We start from the raw sequence: 20,648 nt of genomic DNA, 5'->3' as shown, positions 1-20,648 counted from the left end.
AGGTTGAAATTGTGTTGTTAAATAAAATAATGTTGGGTCGGTCGATATATACAGTATATATAAAAATTGTCTAAACATATTTAAAAAATGATTTTAAAACCTTAAATTAAATGTTTAACTAATTTATCCAAATAAAAAATAAATATTATAATTCAAATTAAATTATACAAAATAAAAGAGAGTTTATCTCATTTTATTCTCTCCAGCCAAAACTAAAAAAAAATGAATGACCCTACATTTATCCTGATATCATTTCTCTATTCCCGAACTTTCGGAATATATTCTAATCTTCACCCTATCCAACGAGATCCCGAACTTTCATGTTATCATCTCTCTATCCAACAAGATCCCGAACATTTTAGATCCCCAATATCCGTTATCCAGACGGGCCACCCCTACTTAGACGCAGCAGGCCCTGCCCATTGGGCACATCTGAAAGCCGAAAGGCACCTTTTGTTGGGCGCACTAATAAATTTGTGGTTACCTTAAGTAACTAAAGAGAAAACCAACTTCATCTACATCTACATCAGCCACACGTTATTTTATTGTTGAAAGAAGAAAGAAAATGGCGGAGTTTTTTAAAGACTTTACAGACTGTGTTTCTCCAAAAATAGCTCTCTTATGCATAAGAAAATACTGCCTTTCAATACAAAACACTGTCCATTGATCATAGTTTCCTCGAAAGAAAGATCAATCTTCGCGAAAATAATAACAATATAGAAATATGAAAATTTTGGAACTTGGGCTACATCAACATAGCTTAAGTTGATGTTCATATGATCGAGGTTCTTTCTTTCTTTATTCACGCGAAGTATTATTTTATGGATATTTTATTTGCGCTATTGTTCAATAGCCTTTAGAGTATATTTGATATTGCATAATATTATAGCAAATTTTACTCCGTACAAGTACATCATAAAAATTTATGCCTAGTGTACCTTACTTCAAGAGCACAACTCGCCTCCAGTACAGCGATGCGCCTCAGAGCGCACTGTCTTAAACTGAGATCAATTCAACTAATAAAGTTATCCAAAACAAGCATATAACTAATACTATGTCCAAGAAATGATAGTGTACCTCATCCCTCATATTAGTATACACGTTTATGAGAATTGAGAAGTCTGTAAAATATCTTCAACAACCAGCTAAGGCAGAATTCAATCGCTCTCCTCATTATTGTCTGCAAGTAAAAACGAGAAAATGTGAGAATCTTCTCATCCATTTCTGTTGTTTGGAAAGAATGGTATGTAATCAATTACTGCTAATCGTATCAAATCTTTTTTAAACGAAGATCACATTTGTGCAAGGTCACAGTCCCACTGAGTGCATGTTCATGCTGTTTAAAGTTCGGAAAAGATCATTTTTAAGTGTCAGTTTTTTGTTTCTAACTTACTAACGTGTATAAAAATGCTGAGTTGCTAGCTCGAGTCATTATGAATTATCGAGCAATTACTTGTATTACGATCTTATGACCAAACAGCATTACTTGAGCTTCCATATTTTTTTCTTTTTTGATATGATAGGTGGCCTTGACCTTCCAGTTTCAATATAATTATTTGAAACACATTATTCACCACCTTCTTAGAAAGCTACTTGGAGGACTTGTGTTGAAACACAGTAATCACATGTAGATTGGTGACTCGTCATTGAAAAGTGGCCTTCATGGAAATTGGTTTAGGTTTCCATTTCATATTAGAAACTATTGGACCAGAAAATAGAAAGGTAAAAAATCAATTCATGTTAATCTAGTTTACCTCCATTAAATTCTTCGCTTTCTTCTTCTTCTTCTGCCTCTTCATCGTCATCATCTTCTACTTCTTCGTCTTCTTCATCCTCCTCTTCCTCAAAAGTCTGCTCATCCTTTGCCTTCTCTACCTTTTCATGTTCCTTCTTGTTCTCCCCTTCCTCCTTATTGTCATCATTCTGATATTTCTTAATTTTTTCTTTGTTTTTAATATCTTTAGGACCAGCCTTGTCTCCTTTGGCACGTGTTTCGAATTTAGGAGAAGATACAAAACTGAAAGTTGACCTTCTTCGAGTACTCGATATGATGTTGCTCATGTCAATACCTTCAAGTTCTTTGGCTGTTTCCTTTCTCTTTTTACAATCCTTGATTTCTGAAAGCATGAATTTAGCGGCAACATTAAACAGAAAGAGGGACAAAGGAGAGCCACAGAGAAGATGCTCAACAACTGAATCCAATAATTCAGATAATATGCTGTGCATGGGTGGTGAATAAAATTTACTGCTGCAGGCAATTAGTAAAACCAAGCATGCTAATCATTCAATTGAGATGGTTTCTTATGAAACAACAAGTAGCTTCAAAATCTGTTCTGACAGTGTGATTCAGAGTCAAGTTACATACACTTGCAGATTTCCAAAGCTTAATCATTTTGACACTTCCGATTAATAAAAATTCAGGAAACATTATCTTCTAGTTACTGATTAATAGACACAGACACTAGATCACTTGAACACACAATTTTAACTGTTGGCAATACACTGAACTAAGTTACATGAGATGGAAACCAAGATACGGCTTGACCATCTTTCCTAAAACTGTACTAACTCGTTGGCCCCTTCAACTAATAGAATAACATGTATGTTCACCATGCACATTGGCCTTCAAAAAGCTGGCTTCTAGATTACATTTTCAGGGATGATGACCACATAAGTGAAAACCGGGAACCGAATATTACCTTTCTCACTGGGATCCTTGGATAGTCCTTCTCTTAAGAGTATCCCTTCCAACTCCTTCACGATAAAGGCCTCTCTTTTTTCATCTGACACTTGCTTAGCTTTCTTGTAAATCGAAGGAGCAACACTGATTCCCAATAAGAAATGATAAGGTGTCATATCATCAATGGGTCCAGGTCAATAACACCAGGGGGGAAATTTTTAAGATAAAGGAGAAGAGCCAAAGTGGTTCCAGCACAAACCTCATTCCACAAGCTTTGATCACTGATTTCAGATGCTCCACCTTTCTACCATATCCAGGAGCTAGTTTTTCTTTCCTCTGTTCATCAAAATGTTCTAGTCAAAGACAAACCAACATAAAATCAATTTATAAAGACACATATATCAGATTTTGAAGGTGTTGAAATAGGAAAGCAATAGCAGTACTGGTTTTTCCAAAGATACTTTAGATTCACCATCTTCAGAGACATTTCCAGCGTCATCTGACTCATTTTCTTCCTCTTTTTGTCTCTTTGCAAGCTTGTTCTGCTTCGTGCTGGAGACATCAAAATCACCCACCGTTGATCTTTTACGTTTCTTCGCCTCTTCCAGCTTTTTTATTTTCTCTATGAGCAGCTTCCTTTCTTGATTTTACTTTACCTTCCATGCTATCACTTTCACCACCCAAAGTATCAGACCCCTCTTCACTGCTGGTCTTTCCTGATCTTTTACTTCGAGAGCTCTTGGAATTTATCTTCATATCTTTTGCAGCTTTAGCTCCTTTGGGTGGATTAAACACCTGTATTGCAAAAGATAAATAAAGGTTATATGTAGCCATTTTAAGAGAATCAGGGCTCACATAAACACTGTATTAACCTGATCTATTTGTTGATTTATATACTTTTTAAAAGGGTCGAGGGTATTTTTATCAAGTCCAAGGTCCTCTTCTAGAAGTCGACGAACCCCAACCAAAGTTGTTGTCCTGAAAAATATAGGAAGAAACATATATAATTGATCATGAGCAACAGAAATGTAACCAAACTTATAATTCAAATTGGCAGTATCATGGTTCAGAAGGCAAGTGTCCGGGATAGAACAACTTAAACTAATTAGAACAGAGCAAAAATAGTTATAAAATGATAATTCTCACTCAGAATTCGCTAGAAAATGATCGGCTCTTTCCCAAATGGCTTTCTTAATTGTGCTCTCGCTCAAAGAAAATGCCTGAGTACCAGATTCAGATTTTGAGGACAAGACACCCAATATAGGGGAGTCTTCCATCATTTCCTTGTCGTCGGGAGTAGATTTTGTTGATTCTTTCTTTGTCTCAGGCTGCTTTGGCAACAGTGCTGTTTCTTTATCACTTAAATGGTTGTCTTTGTCCACATCAGATACTGTCTTCGAGTCACAATTATCAGGACCATCCATTTGCTGCTATTAGGAACAGAATAACGAAACTTGTTAAAATGCTTAAGAATTTCAGATTTGTAGTTACTAGACAGACTCTCTGTTTTTCTCAACAAAAAGCTGTTAGAAGCTAATACACGTCAAAGTTTTCAAGAAAAAACATTCATTTGTCAGTATATACATTCAAAATCAGAAGTTACATGGACAGCAATATCGTGGGATCAGAAATTGGAGCCTGGAGGTATTCACCAGGCAGTCTAAAAATAATTCAAGCAGACACCCACCACCATGAACAGGTAACAGCTAAAGTAAGTAGAAATCATGGCACTAATCAGTATTCCACTTCCACTATCATGTGATGTATTCAGATCAGACGAACTGTCCCGATGGGTTTGAAGGATATGGATCTTGTTCTTTCCTCTGTTTTTATCCCTTATATTACTTACTTCAACATCGGTCCCAACTGAGGGGTTGCCGTTGCACTATAAGGACAATAAGAAGGTGCTTTCTCCAATTAGAGGACGCTAGAAGTTATTCATGAAAACTTCAGGTATCAAGCTGCCCTTCCAGTGTTTGAGTCTTTATCTTCAAGACGCAAAATTTGCTTTTGAAACATTATAAATCAAGATAAATAAAAAAGAATTTCGGCACCAGAAATGCAAATGCTATTCCGGAGAAACTGACCATATTTCAGTCATTCCTAGCTTTCAAGAAGAATGATAAACACAAATAAATTTTCATAGGTACTATAAAGATTCTATCCCAGGTGATCTCAATATGCGTCTTCTTTCATTTTTTTTCTCAATATTCAGAGGAAGGGGATAAAGCAGGAGTTGGGAAGGGTACGACACAACAAAACTAGAAAGCCAAATGGATTACCACCTCCAAGATTTGCCTCAACAAATATTTCAAACTGCCCGGCCAAAGGAAAACCAAACCTTTCAATTCCCCTCAAATGTATACAGAAACCAGACAGCTAGAGACTGTAACACTTACCCATTGTCTACACAAATTACGTAATACATATTCAACCCATTATGTAAAAGAATTCTCTAGCCAAAATAGTCTGAAGCTTCATTAATTTAAATACATGATACCAGCATAGCAGGGAACGTGTTTGCAAAACATATATACACACAACTTAACAAGAGCACCCACAATTTGAAAAACTGAAACACAAAAAACCTACAAAAGAAGGACAGGTTGTTCTCAGAAAACACTCTTCCTAAAACCAACTCCTAGATTTACGAGGCACGAAGTATGGCAAGAAGGAAAGGAGGTAATGATTCACCTTTTCCAAATATTGGCGAATGAATCTCTTGTGTGCATCCAGAGCAAATTCCTCAAGCCCCATATCCTTCTCTAGCAGCCTCCTCACACTTTCCAACGTCAGTGAACTGCAATTCGCGCATCCAAAAAAAGCAAAACCGGATAACAAAAATCAACCGAACAATAACGCGTGTGTCGTATCTTACATATAATTCATACATACTCGGCTTGGTCTTTGAAATGCTGAAGTCGAGAGCGCACGGCATGCTCAATCTGCACTTCAATTCCCGGTTCTTCTTCCATGGCCGCCATTATTATTCGCGGAAGATCGCAATAAAAATTTTAAAAAAAATAAAAAAATAGTGGTGAAGTTGGGGATTGTGTGCTTCGACAAGTGATTGATTCAGCTTTCAAGTCTATCGTTTAAAGAGGGGAGTTGAAATTTCTAAATAAAATTTCAGGTTTTTCCAAAACCCTAATTATCTGTACGAGAACCAAAATTTTGTATGAGATGGATTTAGGAGTGAGCAAGATTTCGCTTAAATCGAATTAACCGACTGAACCGAGTCAATTCAGAAATTCGGTTGTATTTTTCGGTTTTAAATAAAAAATGCGGTTATAGAATCCGGTTAAAAATTTTGAAATGAGAATGATATTATTGATTTATTTTTTTTTTTTTCATTTTATAATATAATTTTAATTTAAATCGAAAATTAATTGTTTATTGTGATGTGTGTGATTTTATGTTTTTATGCATTTGTGTAAAGTGTAGTGTTTAAAAAAAAATTTACATATATAATTAAAGTTAAATCACAATTTTTTTTAAACTAATCGGTTAATTCGGTCACCGACCGAATTAACCGATTTTAATTCGGTTCGGTTTTCATCGGTTATGAAAATTAATTCGGTCGGTTCGGTTATGACTAAATATTTCGGTTCGGTTCGGTTATGGCTAATTCGGTTCGGTCGGTAACCGAATTAACCGAATACTCACCCCTAGATGGATTTACGGGTTTATTTTATTCTATAAAAAATATTATTTTTTATGTTATGAGTATTATTTTTTATTATAAATATTGATAAAGCTGTTCGTCTCACAAATAAAGATTCGTGAAATCGTTTAATAAAAAACTTACTTCTATAGATTTGATTTAAACAATTGATTCATTTAATAAAAATATATTTCTTCGTTTTTTTGAATATAGTATGGTCGTCAATTTGACTGATAAGATAAATAAGTTAAATTAAAATAATATTTTATTTTTTTATTTGACTTATAATAAAATATTAATTTATAATAACAAATAAAATTTGAATTTAACCTTCTATTAGAAAAATCAAAATATAAACAATAGTTTTTAAATATCTATTACTTGAAAACTTGGGTAATACATACAAGCCTTGCTGAATTTTTTTTTTCATTTTATCCTTCAAATTACTTATTATTTTTTAAAATTATGATATATATTCAAATTAATTGAAAAAATTGTCAACTAACATAAAAAGTTACTTATCACATAAGGTGACACTTGAATTTTTTATATATAAAATAAGATTTATATCAATACAAAATTTTATAGTTTCTAAAAATAAAATCAATGTTATAAAAAGTGTAGATTGACGTTAATATCTAATTTTTTTAAATATACATGTATCTTTAACAATTCATATCGTATTAAAAATCAAAATAAATGATATATTTCTATAACAATTTACAGAAACATCGTCTTTCTAAAAATTAAAATTATGGACAATAGTCCAACGTCTAGACAGTAATGACAAAGATATTATCATTTAAAATTTTCAACAATTCTTCTGTTATTTGTTAATTGGACGACAAGGTTATGAAAAAGATTATGTTTCCCTCTCGAGTAACAACGTTATCTTCCAGTCTAACCTCATAACAAATGAATGTCTTCCAATGCTGCATTTTGGTAATTATCTCTTGCGCCTCTACTTGAAAGATTCCCATTTTGAGTCCGCCACGAAGTTCTTCGACAAAATTCCTGAGAGAGATTGTTAGAATCTGGACTACTCTCTTCTCGGAATTATCTGGATATGGGTATCACGGGGCTGCTTTTGGACTGCTTCAGTAACATGCAGATGGAGGGAATTGTTGCCCCCAATGCCTTCACTTTGTCAAGTGTTATCAAGTGCTGTATATGTGTTGGTGATAATGGGGTCCGAATGGGAAATGTGATTGACTTGGATGTCCCTTTGAACAATGCAATTCTTGATCTTTATGCTAAGTCTGGTAGGTTTGCTTGTGTATTTAATTTCTTTGAACCAATGGACGATAAATATCCTAATTCTTGAAACATTGTGATGGCTGCATTTCTAAGCAACTGTGAGATGGAGATATCTCTTGATTTTTTCAAGAGATTGCATTTTAAGAGTGTTTCTAGTTTGAACACTATCCTTTATGGACTTCTGCAAAATGGTTTTGCTGTAAGATTCATATGTCATCACATCACTCATTGATATGTACTGTAAATGCAGGGAATGGAGAAGGCTTCTGTGGTTTTTGGTGAATTGCAGAGTAGATGTTCATAGGGCTCTCGCGATGATAAAAAGTCTCAAACTGTTTCTTGGAGTACAATGATTGCTGGGTACGTTCAACATGGTAAGATAAAAAATGCCTTGGTATGTTTTAGCTCCACATTCATGGGCAACTTGAGGTAGATTTGTCTATTCTCACTACCATTCTTAATGCTTGTGTTGAAACTGCCCGATTGGAGCTTGGCCAGCAGATTCATGCTCGTACACACAAATTAGGACATGGAAACGACGTTATCTTGTGTTCATCTTTGATCGACGTGTATGCAATATGTGGAAAGTTGAATGATGCTTGCTCAGTTTTCAGAGAAACCCAAACTCGGAACATCGTGCTATGGAGTGTAATGATACAAATTCTTGCCAACAATGGACGGGGAAGAGAAGCCATTCAGCTTTTTGAGCTGATGCTGAAGCGAAATAATAATTCCGAATTTAATTGATTTAATTCCTAAGATTTAAATGATTTTCCCAATATTAACTTTTCCTTGTTAATTTGATTTCATATAATATCTTATTAGATTTTGTCTTTCTACGATAATTAGATAATTAAACAAATATATTTTAGATATGCCATTTATGATAATGATTTAATGAGATATGGTATTAATGTTTAAAAAGAGTTTATTTCTAATTAAACTCTTACTTTCCTTGTGCAATAGGTTTCCTTGAAAAGAAAAAGTCTACACCTATAAATAAGAGATCAAGGACATTGGTAAAGAGTTTCTTCCCACACGAACATACATATACGCACTTATGCACGCAGCGAATATCAGAGAAATAAGTCATCAAGGATCCTGCTGTTTTGAAGAGTGGTGATCGCGCGTTGCCTTGATTGTTGGGGACATCTGTAGACAACATCCGTAACGAAGTTAGCTGAAGATCGTTTTCGTGGCTCCTCTTTTGGCATCACGTTTTTATCTTTGCTTTTTTAATTGATGTTTTATTATTGTTGGTTGTTTTAGAAAGCTTTTATTTTCTCAACGTGTTGAGAAAATTGATTTTAGTCTTAATCACTAGTGATTGGTTTTTGTAAACGGTTTGGTTTTCTAGTGAATGATTTTTGCCATAAGGCACCACACAAGTATTTATACTTGTGCAAATTTAAACTTGTCCATCGATATATTTAAAGTCAATTTCTGTTACAAAATATAATATTCCGCTGCATGTTGTCTTAAATATTACAACATTTGACACAACACTTAAATCTGATAAAACACAAATTTACGATTTTACGTCCTATACTGATATTTTTATTATTTAACTAGTATCTGTCGAACAATATATCTTTCAAGTGATATCAGAGCCTACTCTTGATATACTAAGTGTTGATTCTGGTTTTTGTTTTTGTTTGACAGAACTATTCAAATGGATCCATCACTCGCAAACACAGCACTTCGACCACCAGTCTTAGATGGAACTAACTACAGTCTATGGAAAGTAAAAATCCGGTTTCATATAAAATACATAGATGAGAGAGCATGTCAACGAGTTCTAAGCAGTTGGGCTCCACCAAGGAGACTGGACGAAGATGGTGATAGTCTAACAAACCGAAAAGTGACTGGACTACTGACGAAGTGCAGATTAATTACAACTCAAAGGCATTGAATGCACTTTTTTCTTCGTTTGATACGAATATGTTCGGGCTTATCACTAATTGTGTTTCGGCCAAGGATGCATGGGATATTCTCTAAAGACATTGTGAAGGCTCTAAAAGTGTGCGACGAACTAGACTAAGGATGCTTACTTCCAAATTCAAGATGATGAGGATGGAAGAATCTGAGAACATACTAGATTATGATCGTCGCCTATGGGAACATGCAAATGAGGCGTTCACTCTTGGAGATCCAATCTCTAAAGAACGATTAGTTAACAAAATTCTCCGTTTTTTGCCCGAAAGATTCAACGTAAAAATCTGTACAATAGACGAGGCTAAGGACACATCTCAGATGGCTTTGAAAGACTTGATTAGTTAACTTCGAACCTTCGAAATGAACATGGACATGCAGAAGAAATAAAAGGGGAATACGATTGCATTCCAAGTCTCGAACGATTCCTATAATGATCTCCTTCAAATATCCCAAGAAGTTAATGAATCAGACCTCTGTGAAGACTCTATCTCCTTTATCACAAAGAAATTCGGGGATTACTTGAAGAGAATCAGAGATAAGAAGAAGGATGTACAACCCTCGAAATATCCAAGTCAAAGAACAATTTAACTCAAAGAAGTATGATTCAGTACAATGTAGAGAATGCAAAGGGTTCGGACACTATGCAAATGAATGTGCCAACAGATTGCGAAAGAACAAAGGCTACAATACGTCTCTAAGAGATGAATAATCTGATGAGGAGGAGAAATTCAATGATGAAAATAATCACACCTCCTTGACTGCATTATTGACAAAAAATCGCAGGCTGCAGGTGAATCCTTTAGGTGTTGCCATAGGTGTTGCCACTCCTGGCCGCAATATCTGCAAAAAATCGGTGTGTTTAAAATCCACAACTTCTGGAAATTCGAGTGTAGATGATGAATTGGAAGCTGATGATGAAGAGATGACTATTGAGAGTGTTCAAAAGCTTTATGAAGAATTGTTTGAGGATTGGACCAAAAGAAACAAGTTTAACTCAACTCTTGTAAAGGAAAACACTGATCTAAAAGTCGTGGTTGCCAAACTTGAAGTAATTATGAGCAAAAAGGACTTAGAACTCGGTAAGACCAAAGAAGAACTTCAAAAGGCAACTGAAACCTTATCCAAGTTCAATTCGAGCACATCGAAGTTTGATTCCATACTCTTGATGGGAAGAGATGATAAAAAAAGGTTTAGGCTTCAAAGACAATGTGTTTGAGATTGATGAATCATCCAAGTCGACTATCTTTGTGAAAGAAAAAACTGCTACATACACACGTCCTACATCTCCAATCAAAAACTCTCTACCAAAAAGGCAACATGCTGCACCCGTGACTAAGAAAAGAAAACGCAGGTTTGTATGTCATTACTGTTTTAATTCTGGTCATATCAGGCCCTACTGTTATAAACTTAGGGATGACCGCATAAATCAAAAGCCGAGGCGGATGTTGCCCCAAATGTTGCACAACACTTCCCACAACACCTCCAAGAATTGACCTACAGTGAGACAGGTATGGTTACCAAAGGTAAAAATTCACTATAATGTTGTTTATACTTCATTAAAAACTAACATTGCAGGTTATTGGTACTTTGATAGTAGAAGCTCACGCCATATGACAGGGTCACGAGAATATTTCATCGATTATGTTGAACAAAAATATGGCAGAGTAACCTATGGAGGGGGAGCTGAAGGAAAGATTGTTGGAAAGGGAACTTTGAATGTTGAAGGACTACCAAAGCTCCACATTGTGCTCCATGTTGAAGGATTAAACTCAAATTTGATAAGCATAAGTCAATTGTGCGATGATAATTTGCATGTCAAGTTTAATAAACATGTGTGTGAAGTTTTTGATGAATCTAACATACGCATTATGGCAGGTACAAGGTTTTCGGATAATTGATATCAAATAGGTGAAGAACATTCATGCAAACATGCACAAATCACTGAACTTGAAATTTGGCATCAAACACTCGGACATGCAAATTTCAAAACCTTGAAGAACTTGAGTAAGTATGATGCAGTACGAGGTATGCCTAATCTTTCGTCTGGATACCATATGTGTGCGGAGATTCTCAAAAAAGAAAACAGACTCGCTTGTCACACCTAGTGTTGCCAACATCTGGGACAACACGCTATCTGGAATTACTACACATGGATCTTATGGGTCCTATGGAAGTCGAAAGCTTTGGAGGTAAGAAGTACTCTTTTGTATGTGTTGTTGATTTCTCACGGTTTTCATGGAATAGTTTTATTAGGGAGAAATCAGAAACTTTCGATGTGTTTAAACAATTGGTCACAAGAATCACAAACTTCCATCATTTAAATGTGAGAAGGATTAGGACTGATCATGGTAAGGAATTTGAAACTCTTCATTCTCATCTTTTTGTGACAGGAAAGGAATTTCACGTGAATATTCAGCACCAAAAACCCCACAACCAAATGGCATTGCTGAACGCAAGAACATGACTTTGCAAGAAATGACTAGGGTTGTGGGGACCCGAACCTAATTCAATACTTAATTGTTTAAGATCAAAGTTAAATACTAAGTAATAGTGGGACATAAATTTTTTTTAAAAAAATATACAAGAGCGGAAACGTAAGATAATAAATCTGATACACTTGTCAGTGTAATAGTACAAATCTTGCACAACATTTATTTAACTTAATTAAATTTCAGTCGCTATGTCAAGTACTGAAATCACTCTACTCTAAGTCCGGATCTCCACGCTAATCCTGAATCTCTCATCCTCTTCCTGATCCTGATCATGCCCCACCTGTTGTCATGCACACATACAAAACATGACAACAGCCGGATAACTCCGGTGAGAAATACATCTCAGTATAAACAATGTATACATGCAATAATATACACAATATAAAAGCATATAACAGATATTCATAACATGTATCAAATCAGAAACATAAATCAATATCAAGCAATGAATCACACTCAGACTCGGACTCGACTCATTTCTAATCTAGGGATCCCGGTGTCTGGATATTGACAAATATATCGAATCTCAGTCGATAGGAATGAATCAACTCCTAAACGGTATCGATATAATTCATATATCCAGTGTCTGGGCGAATCGGCCACAGAATTGACGAATCAGTCAATGACTAAGCGAATCAGCCAGTGACTAGGCGAATCAGCCGATAGCTAGACGAATCAGTCTATGACTCAATACATACATTGTCTATGAATCAATAGACCACACACATCAATATTATTGATTGCAAATATCACTGCAATAAACTAAGGTGTGTGATTTAGGGAAACTCGAATCAAACCTCACTCGAGTTATGCAATCTCAACTCAACATTAATTTATACCTTTCGTTCTGTTACTCTGACTCTGTCAAAGACTCGAACTCAAAGCCTATCAATATCAATCTGGCAATGACAATATCAAGGAGTATAATATCAACACCCGTGCAAATCACTATGGGATATAATCAGAATCCAATCAAATTCCGTTTCAACGGCATAATGCCATAATCTCAATATACCCCGCCATATCATATCTATCAGATATCAATTCTAACATCTCATAATCAATAACGACTCAATTCTGATATCCAATCAACTCCGAAATTCATAACAATTCCATATGGTATTTATTCTTTAGTCCGATTTCGATTATACGATGTTTAATTAATAAGAACATCATATATGAATCATATCATATTCTGACAATACCATAATTTCAAAAGATATCAGAACGTAGCAAAACTTACGTCAAGTTGTAGCCTGCATCGATAGGAGCACAGTACTAAAGTCAGATTCAAAATCTAACGGACGGATCCAAATATAAAGGCGTAGGGATTTTTCACAAGTTCTCAGGAGCCTTTCTCGATTCTTCTTTTTTTGAAATTCTGAAGGATTCGTACATTTATATATATAAGTCATGCATGAGAAGGCTATGTGGCTCTTCCTTCACGCTGCACGTCTCGCGCATATGCGCGACCTCAACCGGCGCATATGCGTGAGACCTACTGGTCTCGGTGATAAGCTTCTCGACAGCTCGCGCATATGCGCGAACCCTCTCCGCGCATATGCGCGAGGTTCTCTGGACTTCACACTTGTTCCTCGCATAGCTCGCGCATATGCACGCCCTCACTCCGCGCATATGCGCGAGGTCTTCTGCCCATTTCGCGCATGTGCGTGCATTCTATCGCGCATGTGCGCGAATGGTACTGTCCTCGCACATTAAATCTCCATGCAATCCCATTTCATGTCTCGGAACGATCCTTCATAATCATATCAAATCATAAATCAATAATTACAGATTATCAGGATAAAAATCTCGGGCATTACAAGGGTGATGCTAGCCTCAAAGAATATTTCAAAGCGTTTTTGGGCATAAGCTTTTAATACAGCTTGCCATATTTCAAATAGGGTGTACTTGAGAAGTGGTTCAACCATGACTTCTTATGAAATAATCATGGGAAAGAAGCCCAATCTTAAATATTCTCATGTTTTTGGTTGTGTTTGTTACACTTTGAATGACAGGGATCAACTTGCAAAGTTTGATTCAAAAAGTGATAAATGTTTGTTTTTGGGATATGTCACTAATATTCGAGCCTATCACATGTTTAACATAACAAATAGAACTATTATGGATTCCATTAATGTTGTTTTTGATGATTGTGAAGATCTCAAGAAGAAAACTGCTGATGATGACATTGAAGACCTTCTGGAAAACCAAATCATACTGGAAAATGCAAGTGTTTTCCCAAATGTTACAACATCTAGCACAACACGTGACACAGAAGTCACTGAATTTGAGGACGAAGCAAATAATGATGATGACACAGCATATGATGGACAGAATATACCGACTAAGATCCAGAGAAATCATCCATCATCTCAAATAATTAGAAGTGTGCAAGGTGAAGTCCAAACTCGAAAGAAAGAGAAAGTCGATTACCGAAAGATGGTTGGATTAGTGTACATGAGTACCATGTACTCACATGTCAGATTTTCATGTTTTGTATCTCAATTTGAACCTAAAAATATTGACGAAGCCTTAAATTATGGGTTTTGGATCCATGCTATGCATGATAAGCTTGAAGAGTTCGCTCGAAATGATGTTTGAAATTTAGTTCCACCTCCTGACCATGGTAATATAATTGGAACAAATTGGATTTTTAAAAATAAAACTGATGAGTCGGGGGACATAATTCGAAACAAAGCAAGGTTGGTTGCTCAAGGGTACACAGAGGTTGAAGGAGTTATTTTGATGAGACCTTTGCTCCTGTTGCCCGCATTGAGTCAATCCTAATCTTGCTAGCCATCGCATGCTACATGAAAATGAAATTGTCCCAAATGGACGTCACAAGTGCATTTTTGAATTATATCTTGTGTGAGGAAGTATATGTTAGACAACCTAAAGGATTCGAAGATCCACATAATTTGAATTATGTGTACAACTTGAAAAAGGCTCTCTATGGTTTGGAACAAGCACCACGTGCTTGGTATGGCAGATTGACTAATTACCTACTCGATATTGGATTCAAACGAGGTGAGGTAGATAAAACACTATTTATTCAAAAATCCAAATGTGAGATCTTTATCTGTCTAATCTATGTTGATGATATCATTTTTGGTTCTTCATCCCAAAAACATGTTAATGATTTTGTTGAATGCATATCTACTACCTTTGAAATGAGCATGGTTGGTGAATTACATTTCTTTCTTGGTCTGCAAATCAAACAAATACATGATGGCATCTTCTTGTGTCAAAGTAAGTATGCCAAAAATCTAATAAACAAATTTGCAAATGAAAGCACCAAGCACATAAAGACACCTATGGGCTCAAATGAAAAATTATCCAAAGATGATGCTGCCGAAAATGTTGACAACACCTTATACCACAGCATCATAGGAAGTCTCCTGTACTTGACTGTTAGCCGCCCTGACTTAATGTATAATTTTTGCTTATGTTCTAGATACCAATCTAATCCTAAGATTTCTCATTTAAAAGTCGTAAAACGTATCCTACGATACATAACTGGAACCATTGACTTAGGATTATGGCATACTCACGACACCAACTTGACTTTAGTAGGGTTCTCAGATGCTGATTGGGCAGGGGATTTGGATGATAGAAAAAGCACCTCTGGAGGCTGCTTTTACCTAGGAAATAACTTGATATCATGGAATAGTTGAAAACAGAAATGTGTTTCACTTTCAACTGCTGAATCCAAATATGTGGCAGCAGGAAGTGGTTGCACTCAACTATTGTGGATGAATCAAATGATAGAAGATTATGGACTTAAGAGTGAACCCTTAGTTGTGTAATGTGACAATTCTAGTTCAATAAACATTTCAAAAAACAGTACAACACTCTCGTACTAAACACATTGACATTCGACACCAATTTATTCGAAATCTATTAGAGAAAGGATTGATTCGGATGAAATTTGTTGATACAAATAACCAATTGACTGACATATTCACAAAAGCATTAGACTTTGAGAGATTCTCCAACCTTAGGAAATCTCTCATCATGTGTTCTACCTGATCATTCATAGATGTTGTGTCAGATGTTACAACATCTCGGACAACACCTAACATGCATGTGCATTTTTTTTCATTAAACATTCTGCATTTTCATGCATACTGTGATATAATGTGTTAGAATGATGTTGCTTAATCTTCTGTTACACTTACGATTCCTTATTCTATCTTGTTTAACACACTTGGACATGAATTAGTGAAGGATAATCATGTACATCATAAGTTTGTCCCATGTGAAAGGTAATTTGAGTAGATTGAAAATATCTATATTCATGCTCTGTATCAGAAGAAAAGATTAAAAAAGCTACCTAAAAGAGTCCAATGAAGACTGTACTTTTAGTGTGGAAGCTACCACTTCTGAATTTAATACAGAAATCAAAATAGAAGAAAATGGAAAAAAAACTACCTAGAGGAGTCCAAAAGAAGACTGTTTTTCTAGTGTGGGAGCTACCATTTCTATGATCAATAGTTACTAAGTCACCAAGTGTGGAGAAAAATCAAATTATTTTTCTGGAATTGTGCGTGTTGTCAGAAGATGTTGCCAACATTTGTAACAACACTTCATCCGTTAACTATCTCATACGTATTCTCATGTTTCTAATTCTGTTACATTCTATTACTAGGCATAAATAGGTCATGCATAAACATAACACTGTGAATATTGTTGTGTCATGAGGTTATGAGTACTTCAACAAAGTAAAATTTCAATAAAAATCCAATTTTTGCAGAAAATCGAATTCATGTGTTCTTGATGCTCAGTGGAGTTAAATTCGATGTGGGTTTTATTTCTGGAATTATTTTTGAATTAACATTTCACATAATTATCTCGATAATTTCTGAAGAAAGTAACGGTTATTTTTTTATGTCCGTTGTTTTTACCGTTGGAGTTAATCAGTTATTGAATTTTTGTTACCGTTGCACTGTGATTTCATGCTTATCTTCTTGATTTGCAACAGCTAACTCATCATTATTTGCATAACAGTTTCTCAATTTTTTTTTCTTTCGAGTCTCCCTCACGCGATTTATCTCTCTGTGTTTGTATTCCTCATTTTCTCGCAATCTAAATTTCACCAATTTCAATGGCAAGAAAAGAATATGATCGCCATGACATACAGAGTAAAATGGGTCACACGAATGATGTTGCCCCCACAGAGACAACATCTCCAGCAACACCTCAGGAAGCCTCTCCTATGGACATAGTTCTCGCTGCTGAAAAACCCACACCACTGGAAGTAATTCTCCCAGGTAAGCCTGGAAATGCGATTGATCTTGAGAATTCGTCAATAATACAGGTTTTTAATCATCCACGTCCCCCTGTTCGCCGTTCAAAGAGACAAGCAGGTTACAACCTTGATTTGACTACATCAAAGCGTTTCCGCTGAATGGGTGAAGGGCCGAGCCATCCTTCACTTGCTGATCCAGACAATAGCTCAGGTGACGACTCCAACGACGCCGACTATGAGCTAGTGTCCTGTAAAAAGCCTACACCATCAACCACTACAAAATCGGCATTTTCTTCCTCCAGTAAAAGCACTTCCACATCATCCGATACCATACCAGTCACTGCACAGCAGGAGGCTACTCCATCCGATGAGGAAGAGGTGTCCTTGCCTCAAATCCTAGCTAATCTCAAGAAGGCCAAGAAGTCCTCATTTGCTTCTCCGACACATCCTTCTTCTGACCAACCTGCGGCTGATGCTATAGAGGAATCCTCAGATGAACATTCAGTAAGTGATGACTCTGGTGCACCATCTCCTCACTTTGAGGGAACTTCTCATGAGGCCACCGCCTCTGGTGATGCCAGTAACGAAGCTGCTTCTGAACCTATGGATGTTGTGTCAGATGCTGAGGACACCTCGGACAACATCGACCTTAGCGATTATGATCTGTCAAGCAGTTTCCACAACATGTTCTATACAAAGGAATCGTTCTCCAACTGGTCCCTCTACACCAACCAGGAGTTTATTGAAGAACGAAATGTTGACATTGAAGCCTTTTCCCGGAAAAATCTGATCGAGTTTCTCAAATCTCGCGGTCTGTTCTCTATCGTGTCTTCTGTACTCCCCTATTGACTCCTTGAATTATATGCCAACATCTCATCGGGTGTTGGTGATGAAAGATCGGCTAAATTTGGCCAGGTTTTTGTGCGCAATAGGTTGTTTAACTTCAAAATTACTATGGCACTCCTGATATTGACGACGAGATTCAACCTGACCTCCACCAGGTTACATCTGTACTAACAGGAGGAATGATCAACCGAATCCCTTCTCATCCGGAGAAGCTATCTGCAGCCACCTTGACTTCACTATACTCTGTCCTTCACAAAATAGCTATCTGAAATTGGACTCCCTCGACAAATTCAATGAGACTTACCAAGTTTCAGGCACTAACCTTTTTTGCCATTGGCAACTGCACCTTGAACTTTGGGCGTTTGATCTTTCAAACTGTTATGCAGTATGCACATGGAGGATTGAAGTCATCTAAGCTTCAATTTCCCTCTCTCATTTATGTTATCTTGGAGTCACAAGGATTTATTAAGGACATCACAGAACACTCCACAGATGACAGTGAGCTGTTGAAAATCGTTCCCGCTCTCTTCAAAGGAAATAAGAAGGTTGATCTTCCTTGGTCCGAGCCCCGTAATACTTCTGCAGCACCTACTGGACCGCCAAGCACTCATGATCCTCCACAGACCACTGCTTTCATCATGCTCACTATCCCAGAAGTGCAAACGCACATTGATCGTGCTATGGCAAAAATTGAGCAAGCAAAGGCTGATATGGCCTGCTATGAAGATGTGGCTGCACACTTCCGGCTACTATTGCAGGTAGGAGTCTTTCCCGGACAAAAAGAGGGAGTTGATGATCAAACAGAGGCTGGTCCATCAGGGACCAAGGATAATGAGGAGGATATTGATGATTCTGACGAAGAAGAGGAGATAGATGAAGGAGATGGAGGAGATGATGAAGTTTAAAACTTTTACTTCATGTCTTTCTTGTTTTAATGCTGATGTTCTTGCTGTCTTATTTTTGCTGATGTTTCTGTTTATATTTTGTTTCTGCGCCTGATGTCTCAGTAAACTGCTAATGAAATGGGGCATGTGTTGTTTCAAGTGTTGCCAACAATTCTAACAACACCCGTGCGAACCTTATTTTATTCAGGGGGAGAAAAAAATTCTCTAACTCAGGGGGAGATGAATTGAGCTAAACAAGGATAAATGGGTTTGATCTCATTTTGTCCGAGAAAGGCAAAAAGGAGGAGATTGAAGGAAAATAATAATTTCGAATTTAATTGATTTAATTCCTAAGATTTAAATGATTTCTCTAATATTATCTTTTCCTTGTTAATTTGATTTCATATAATATCTTGTGAGATTTTGCCTTTCTAAGATGATGAGATAATTGAGAAAATATATTTTAGATATGCTATTTATGATAATGATTCAATGAGATATAGTATTAATATTTAAAAAGAATTTATTTCTAATTAAACTCTTACTTTTCTTGTGCAATAGGTTTCCTTGAAGAGAAAAAGTTTACACATATAAATAAGATATCAAGGACATTGGTAAAGAGCTTCTTCCCACACGAACATACATATACGCACTTGTGCACGCCGTGAATATCAGAGAAATAAGTCATCAAGGATCATGCTGTTTTGAAGAGTGGTGATCGCGTGTTGTCTTGAATGTTGGGGACATCTGCAGACAACATCTGTGACGAAGTTGGCTGAATATCGTTTTCGTGGCTCCTCTTTTGGCATCACGTTTTTTTTTTGCTTTCTTAATTGATGTTTTATTATTGTTGTTTGTTTTCGAAAGCTTTTATTTTCTCAACGTGTTGAGAAAATTGATTTTAGTCTTAATCACTAGTGATTGATTTTTGTAAACGATTCGATTTTCTAGTGATTGTTTTTTGCCATAAGGCACCCCACAAGTATTTATACTTGTGCAAATTTAAACTATTCTATCATTATATTTAAAGTCAATTTGTGTTACAAAATATAATATCCCGCTGCATGATGTCTTAAATATGACAACATTTGAAACAACACTTAAATCTGATAAAACACAAATTTACAATTTTACACCCTATACTGATATTTTTATTATTTAACTAGTATCTGTCAAACAATATATTTTTTGAGAGGGGATTCAACCTAATGCAGGGAGATTTGTAGGGCTTCTTACCGCATGCAGCGATGTGGGTTTGATAGTAGAAGGCGTATTTTAGAATGATGAGACATGTCTTACACATTCAGCCTGAGAATGAACATTTTTCTTGCATGGTAGATCTCTTGGGCCGATGGGGTCACTTGAAAACATGATGTTATCATGAAGGCGACAATAAAATATAAATATATATTTGTAATATATCTTAAAAGTGGCAATAACTATACAAACAAAGTAATAATATTCGAGAAATTCTAGACTCATTTTTGTCCTAGAGTCACATAAAAATTCCAAAAAACATCATGTTCATTTCTAAATTTTTCTTTATCAGGTTCCAACTTGACGATGCGACATTTATTTAAGATAAAAATTGTAAGTTATTTTTTTAAGGAATGATGTTAAAGTTGTTGGACTGATTTAA

At 36.0% G+C, this 20,648-nt stretch overlaps 2 pseudogenes; one reads left to right on the top strand and one right to left on the bottom strand.

Annotated features, from left to right (window-relative positions):
• Positions 1–864: 864 nt before the first annotated feature.
• Positions 865–5,835, bottom strand: LOC140807506 (uncharacterized; annotated as a pseudogene).
• A 1,414-nt stretch (positions 5,836–7,249) lies between these two features.
• LOC140806635 (putative pentatricopeptide repeat-containing protein At2g01510) lies at positions 7,250–20,382 on the top strand (annotated as a pseudogene).
• Positions 20,383–20,648: the final 266 nt, after the last annotated feature.

Source organism: Primulina eburnea, chromosome 12, assembly GCF_022965805.1.
Source record: "Primulina eburnea isolate SZY01 chromosome 12, ASM2296580v1, whole genome shotgun sequence".
Taxonomy (NCBI): domain Eukaryota; kingdom Viridiplantae; phylum Streptophyta; class Magnoliopsida; order Lamiales; family Gesneriaceae; genus Primulina; species Primulina eburnea.
The sequence above is the reverse complement of the archived record's forward strand: the minus strand, read 5'-3'. Positions and strand labels throughout refer to the sequence as shown.